The sequence below is a fragment of the Piliocolobus tephrosceles genome, chromosome 13 (assembly GCF_002776525.5).
Source record: "Piliocolobus tephrosceles isolate RC106 chromosome 13, ASM277652v3, whole genome shotgun sequence".
In the NCBI taxonomy this organism is placed as follows: Eukaryota; Metazoa; Chordata; class Mammalia; order Primates; family Cercopithecidae; genus Piliocolobus; species Piliocolobus tephrosceles.
Genome location: NC_045446.1, coordinates 63,375,061 through 63,383,231, shown reverse-complemented (window position 1 = coordinate 63,383,231; position 8,171 = coordinate 63,375,061).

The following is an 8,171-nucleotide window of genomic DNA, read 5'->3' as shown; positions in this document are numbered from 1 at the left end:
ATCTTTGTTTTTTTTTTTTTTTTTTTTTTTTTTTTTTTTGAGACAGAGTCTCGCTGTGTTGCCCAGACTGGAGTGCAATGAAACCGTCTCAGCTCACTGCAACCTCCACCTCCTGGGTTCAAACAATTCTCCTGCCTCCGCCTCTCGCGTGGCTGGGACTACAGGCGCCTGCTGCCAAGCCCGGCTAATTTCTTCTGTATTTTAGTAGAGACGAGGTTTCACCGTGTTGCCCGGGCTGGTCTTAAACTCCTGAGTTCAGGCAATCTGCCTGCCTTGGTCTCCCAAAGTGCTAGGATTACAGGCATGAACCACCACGCCTGGCTGTCTTTCTCTTTTTTATTCACTGATGATTTATGGGCACTACACAGAGCAGTACCTGGCACATAGTAGGTACTTACTAAATATTTGTTGAATAAATGAATGAATGAGTGGATGATAATAAGGTTCCTGCCTCAAAGCGCCATTGTGAAACTTGTAAAATAATTAATTTATTTCCTTTGCAAAGGAAAGGAATGTGCCAGGCACTGATGGGCATGGAGGATAAAGCAGTGACCCAAACAGAGATCCCTGCCTTTGAGAACTTTCATCCTAGCAAGGAGAAACAGCACAAATAAACTATGATGTGAGTATGATTATTACCACCCTCCTTTTTTTTTCTAATTTGAGACAGAGTCTTGCTCTGTTGCCTAGGCTGCAGTGCAGTGGCGTAATCTCGGCTCACTGCAACCTCCACCTCCCACCTCCCAGGTTCAAGGAATTCTCTTGCCTCAGCCTCCTGGGTAGCTGGGATTACAGGCACATGCCACCGTTGCCGGCTAATTTTTGTATTTTAGTAGAGATGGGGTTTCACCATGTTGGCCAGGCTGGTATCAAACTCCTGAGCTCAAATGATCCACCCGCCTCAATCTCCCCAAGTACTGGGATTACAGGTGTAAGCTGCCATGCCCGGCTGGTTACCCCCTTTGTTTATGATGAGGAAACAGATACCCAAGGTCGCCTGGTTGATGAGTGGCAGAGCTGGGACTCAAACGCAAGTCCCTCTGACTCCAGGGTTTATGTGCTTTTTGTGCTGTGAATGAGGGCGTCTGGGTTTATGTGGAGTAAAAGCTTGTGGGTGAGAGGTGTGCAGAGATCTGAGAGGACGGCTTAGGAGGCTGGCTGAGGCTTCCCATCTTACCTCTGCTTCTGGATCCACCCAAGGACCCCGAACTCAGGCCTCCCCTTCCACATGACTTCCACAGGAGTCAGACACATCTTACTTACAGACATGCCGGTGGGATCCAAATTACAGGCATCTCGGGTGTGGTGGATGAACCCCAACTTCTTCCCAGATGGAGTTCCTGGGAGAACCGGCTGTGCTAGTCACACTTCTCCAGGGCATGGAGTGCAGTTTTGGAGGCTGTCCTGTGAGAAGACAAGGACTTCTAGGGGCATTCAGAGGGCAGGGGTCTCTGGTGAGGGTGGGGTTACTGGAGTGGGGTAGAAGAGGGAGTTAGGGGTGCCCAGTCTTTGGAAAGGGCATGGTTATACCCTCCCATGCCCTTCCATGGCTGCCTTGGGCAGATGTGCTGTGTCCCTAAGGCTGAGCTGGGGAGGCCCAGGACCCTGTGAAGAGTGGTCTTCCACAGGAAAAGGGATTGCTTGGCAGGGAATGATCTCTACCCCTGGCTGGGGGTGCAGGAGACGGACATCATGGTTTGGGTCAGGCACCGTCACCTTGTTGGCAAGTCAGGGCATGTTGGCAAGTCACTGTATGCAAATTGTGTTCTCTGTTTCAATTTTCAGCTCTCCCTGTCCCGGACCCTCACAGTCAACAGCCTGGCTGCAGCCGGATCATTTTCCTATCACCCCATAGGCGAAGGTCTGGATCCCAGCTCCCGTTTCCTGGCACTGCTGCTGGCTCTGGCCACCAGGGGGAAGCAGAGCAGCACCAACCAACCTGGGGCCCTCCATAGACTAAACATCCAGGGCAGAGCAGAGTGGACTGTCCCTGTCTGCCTCCCTTTGCTCCCAAGGATTCTGGGGACAGGGAGCAAAAGAGGAGGGTGATGGGGAGTGGGGAGGGAAAGGGAGTCAGAGTGGGAGGGAGCGAAGGAGGGGTCGCCGCAGAGCTGGCAGCTGGACCCTCTCTCCATTCCCATCTCTTCCTGCCATTACACTTCCACCTCCGGCTTTTAGTCTGACTCCTGGCAGCCCCTCGTTGCCCACCTGTGGCCTGGCTGCCCACCTGCAGCCCTTCTGTCTCCGAGTGTCCACTTGGTACCTGCCAGGACTGCCCCTTGCCCCTCACTATCCTGCCTTGAACAGATGTGATCACTCAGCACACACGTAAACACACATGCAAACACACAGAGACAGCACGCACTGTGTGGACTAAGGTGGCAGGCTTTTAATTTCCTCCCCTACATTTTACAATTGCTTTGGTCACAAAGGCTTGTCTAACAGTTTCATTCCACAGCGGAGAGGAGGGGACTTTTCACGTGGCTGCTGATTTGGAATTTGTTTCCAGGACATAAATCTGAGGACACATGGGGTAAAATAGCCCGCTTTCTAAAGAAACCTGGAAACAACTGGGGTAAGACACGTTCTCAGGGTTCCTTACCCCAGCTCTCTACACACCCCAGCCTCACTCTACACGCTGAACCCTGGGCTCCATGGATTCAAAGACATCTTTGCAGCTGTGAGATCTCAGCCAAGTGTGGGGTATGCAGAGGGAGGGGGACAGGCTTCTACACCCCCAGCAGGGTGTGCAGGAAAATCACTCAGGGAGACCAGGGTATCAGTCAGAGTCCCAGCAGGAAAGTCGCTGCACACTCCAATCAGGTCATTTTGGGATAGCTTAGAGGAGAGACTATTTTTACAAAGGTGTGGACTGATGTTTGGAGAGTTCTGTGCAGGGGGCACTGATGGCCCAGGAAGCAAGGTCAACAAGAGAGGGCTATAGCATCACCTGGAAAGACACATTGGTCCCTTTCCTCCCCAGCCTGCCCCAACACCTAGAGGAGAGAGGGACCCAGAAGAGGAGTGAGGAGGGTCCTCACAGCACAGGGGAAGAGGACTGGTGAGCGTTCCATTAAGCAGGCGATGGAAATTTTAAACCTGACTTTGTTACCCAAAAGTGACTCAAAAGTTTGGAGCTTGCCAAATGCGCAGTTTATGGATGGGAAAGGAAAATCACATGTCACCGAGCAGGCAGCATGAGTGGGAGGAAAAATCAAACAATTGGGTGTTTATGCCTCACTGCATCGTTGCTGTCTAGTAAACTGGGAAAAGAGGTATCGGTATTACCAGTTCACTTTTCCAGATGAAGAAATTGAATTTGCAGTCCCAGAATTGGTGATGGCTGAACTGGGCCAGAACTCCGCTCCTGCATCAGCTGCCCTGTGGTCCCCACCCTCCCCTTTGCCCCAGAGCTGCTGCTTTGTCACCCTGAGTTCAGTCACAGTCAGTGTGGGCTGCTATAACAAAATGCCACAGACTGGGTGGATTAGAAACAAGAGACATTTATTTCTCACCATTCTGAAGACTGGAAGTCTGAGATTGGGGTGCCAGCATGGTTGGGATCTGGTGAGGGACCTCTTCCAGGCTGCAGACTGCCAGCTTCTCATTATATCCTCACATGGTGGAAAGAGGGTGAGGAGCTCTCTGGGGTCCCTTCTGTAAGGGCACTAAACTCATTCATGAGGGCTGCACCCTTAGGACCTGGTTACCTCCCAAAGGCCCCACCTTCTAACACCATCACCTTGGCAGTTGGGATTTCAACATATGAATTTGCGGGGTAGGGGACACAAACATTCAGTTTCTAACAGCCACATTTGGTAAAAATGGGACCCAATGGGGAGAAAGGTTTTAAGGTCAGGCCCATGTACTTGGCTTACTCCAAGGTCAGAGCCTGAGCTGCACCTCTCCACCCACACTATTCGGGCCCCAGGTGCCCATCTCAGGAAGCTCAGTGGCGAGCTCTCAGTTCCAGGAGGCACAGACTGGAGCTAATGAATTTGGCTGAGGCAGCGGGAGCAGTCAAAGAGCCCTGGGCTTATGTCTAGGCTGCACACTGACTGCTGTGTGACTGCATAAGGCACAGCCCTCTCTGGGCCACCAGTCCCACTAAGCAGCCAAACAATCCCTAGGGTCCCTGCCAGGAGGGAAAACTCATTCCAACTGGTTGTGTCTCCCAGGAGTCTCACGAGATGTTTCACAATGGCCTTCAGGAGTTAACAGCCCCAGGACATGACATCAGGGTGGGGATGTAAGGAGCAGGGCCAGGAGGCGAGGAGCAGGGCAGAGAGGCTTGGAAACTAGGGGCAGGAGATATTTTGGGGCAGGCGGGTCCCTCACGTCACTGCTGGACAATTGTCCAGGGCAGTCATTGTGCTGGGAGTGGAAAATCCTTTTCTGACTCCATCTGTAAGGGCTGAAAATAGTCCAGGGCTGTGGGTGGAGCCCCCAAGGACAGGGGGTGACTGGCCCTGCCTGGCCCATTGTTTCTGTCTGGGACAGGGCTGAGACTGACACCTGAGCTGGAGCCAACACAGAGGCAAGCCCAGGAATTCCCCCACTGGAGGAGGAGTGGCCAGGCAGAGCCAAGTCCTATCGAAGATGGGGAAAATGAGGCCCAGAGAGGAGCAGTGACTCCCCGAAGTTGCACAGTATATTAGAGCAGAGGAAGATGAGTTTGACGTGGGCTCAGTTCTCACCCCAACCCTTCACCCCCACAAGCACACCCCTCACCCTGTAGACTGGTCACTCCTGGCCAAGCCTCACCCTCCACCTTGCAGGAGGCAGGAGCTCCAGACATGGCACTGTGTGGCTCTGTGTGGTGGCAGTGGGGTCACTTCACTTCTCTGGTCACTTGATGCTGGGGAGAAACACTGCCTCCACCCAAGTCCTCAGAACCGGGGGCCTGGAGGGTCTTGGAAATGCCTGGGAGGTAGCTGTTGCTTGTGCCTTCACTGAGGTGGGGAAACTGGAACAGGGGAACAGGTCTCCAGGCCCCAGAGTGCAGTCCAGAGAAGGCAGGCAAGTGGCCTCAGGTCACACAGCAAAAACTGCCTGCCCTTGCCCGGCTCCAGACCAGTCCTCTGCTCCTAGATCTCTGGACTCTTAGTGAAGTGAGGGTTGGCTGCAGAGCCCCATGGTGGATACCCCAGTCCGGGAGAAATGGCCACCCTGCTGCCATGGGAGGGTAGGAGCTCTGTAGCCTGAAGTGGCAAGGTCCTGAAGCTTGCCTTAGGGGGGCCTTCTTCTTCCGCTCCATGCTACCCTCCCACAGCTGGGCACGTGGACAAGGTTCTGTAAACAGCACAGGCCCATGGTCCTGAAATCCACCCACTGCCAGGCAGGGCAGAGGTGGCCCCACACATTCCCCCAGGACAGACCTGCTTCCCTCCTCCCACATCCCACGGAAGGGGTCCCTGGAGACGTACGGCCCACTATTGCTCACTGGCCAGGCACACTGTCCTCTCCTTCAAAACATGTATCCCAAAGTGGTTACTTACTAAGTGATGTCAACTCCAGGAGGGCAGGGCCCAGGTGGTTTGCCTCCGTAGCCCCCAGGCCTGGTGCCAGGCATATAAATGCTGAGCACACAGCGGGCACTGTGAGGAGGACTTTGTGTGTAATGATGTACGGAAGCCCCACAGTGCCCTGCGTGGAAGGTAGCATCTCACTTAGAAATGGGAAAGCTGAGGTACTGCAAGATTAGGTTACTTGCCCAAGAGACCCCAGCAAGGAAAGTGGGGACAATATTGACACTGAGGTGGTCTGGGTGGAGCATCTGTGTTCTCACATCCTTGCTACACCGCCTCTGTCATCTTGAATCATGCGAGGGGCCCCTTAGAGAACCTCCTGCCCTGCGGGGTTGTGAGCATCGTGGGGCACTAGAAGGGGCATGATTCTGGCCATCAGGTGACCCTGGACTCACTCTGACTCACTCTGATGGCCTGGATAACCTGGAGCAAGTCCTCACTTCTCGCGCCCTTCTGTTTCCTCATCTGCTAAATGGGATCATAACGTCTACTTCACAGGGTTTCTGTGAAGCATCCACCATATAACAGAGATGAGAGGGTCCTGCAGGGTGTGTGGAACATGGGTCAATACACGGCTCCCCTCCCCCATGTGCCTGATTCTAAACAAAGCAGCCCAAATCTGCCATGACAAGGGTGGCAGAGAGGTAGCTTTGGTGGCTTGACCTGGAGCAACCATGTGTGGATAACATGCTGTTTAGGGCCTCTTCTAACCTCAGGGGGTGAAAGTGGGGATATCACCTGGGGTTCTCCCATCCCTCCTGGGCCCTGGAACACCTGTCACCCAGGGCAGAGACCACTGTGTGCCAGGGACCCTGCCCTGATGTCATGCAGTTCATTGAGAACAGCTGCTGCAGGCACATCAGCAGATGTTTACTCCCTGACACTCAACTCTCTACCCTCCCCTTCCTCCCATCCCTGCCCTGTCCCTGGCCTCAGCTCTATGGCTCCATCCCAGTCACCCTGGGCAGGAAGAGCTGGGCACGTGCCCTTTCACAGTGGCCTTCATGAGTCAACAGCCCAGGAAGTGATGTCAGGTTAGGGAGCTGTGAAGGGGGCAGGGAGTACTGGAGGGTAATAGGAGATATTTTGAGGGCAGGCAGGTCCCCCCACGTCACTGCTGGACAATGGTCTGGGGCCAGGAGTGGAAAATTATGGTCTTACTTGGGCTGAAAATAGCATGAGGCATCAGGGCAGGAACCTCACCCACAAGGCGAGTGGCCTGGGCACTGAGCAACAAGGTAGGACGTGCATACCAAGGGGCCATGCAGTTCAACTGGGTTCCAGAGGTGGGGCTCTGGGCCTGTCCCTGGTTCGCCCGGGGTCTCCAGTATCCACCCCGACCTGTGCCTGCCACAGGATTAGATGGTGAATAAGCCCCTCCTGTGTCCTTATGGAGTGGCTCAGGCCTGCAGGAAAGGCTGAAGGGTGGTTTGTAACAGGCAATCACTAAGAAAGCTCAAGAGGGGCCGGGTGCGGTGGTTCATACCTGTAATCCCAGCACTTTGGGAGGCTGAGGCAGGTGGATCACTTGAAGTCAGGAGTTTGAGGCCAGCCTGGCCAACATGGCAAAACCCTGCCTCTATTAAAAACACAAAACTTAGCCGGGTGTGGTGGTACATACCTGTAATCCCAACTACTTGGGAAGCTGAGGCAGGAGAATTGCTTGAACCCGGGAGGCAGAGAGTTGCAGTGAGCCAAGACTGCGCCACTGCACTTCCAGCCTGGGTGACAGAAAAAGACTTCGTCTCAAAAAGAAAAAAAAAAAAGCTCAGAAGGACATCGGCTACATTAACAGAAGTATAGAACCTAGAATGTGAGAGGTGAATAGCTCGCACTATTCTGAGCAGGTCACCCACGTGGCACAGTGCAATCATTTGGGTCGTAGTCTGTGGCAGAGTGGGAAGGGTGGAGAGGTCAGAGGAGGCAGGCAGAGTGGGCCCACAGAGCGAGGGCTCTCCCACAGGGAGAGGAGTGAGTCCCTGTCCTTGAGATCAAGAATGAGGCCTGTCAGCTTTGCCGTGTCCCTTTCCAAAGGCTAGGGCAGGGCCCTGTCCAGCTGAGCTCCACACATCAGCCCCGAGTGGTCCTGGCTAGACCCAGACCTATCATAGGTGAAACCCATCTCCCCCATGCTAAGTCCTGACCCAGCCTGAGCAACACCCTGCCATTCTGGGATTTTCCCAGAAGGCAGAGGATGGACAGGAGGAGGAGTGAGTCTCTTTCATATTTACCCACAATGCAAAAGAAGCCTTAGGGTCAGGGCAAGGAGGGAGCCCTAACTTGGCCTCCTTGTGACCCAGCTCCAACCCTGCCTTGAGCCTGGAGCCAGCTGTCCAGCCTGCTTATGGCTCCTGCCCACCCTGCCCTCTTGCCCCATGTCTTTGCCTGGGATGCATCCTGCATGTGGATTTTCTTCTGGTGAGCTGCTTTTCTCAGAAGCTACAGCTCAGGAGTCTCCTACTCCAGGAACCCTTCCCTGACCCCCTGGCTCACAGCCCCATCCACTTGGCATTATCCAGTGGTGTGCTAGAGTGACTTGTACCTGCTTCCAAGAACCAATTGTTAAATTTTCAGGAATTTTACAAGGAAGCTGACATCATGTTTATAGTTTGAATTCGGCCATAAGAGCTTTTGCATCATGAA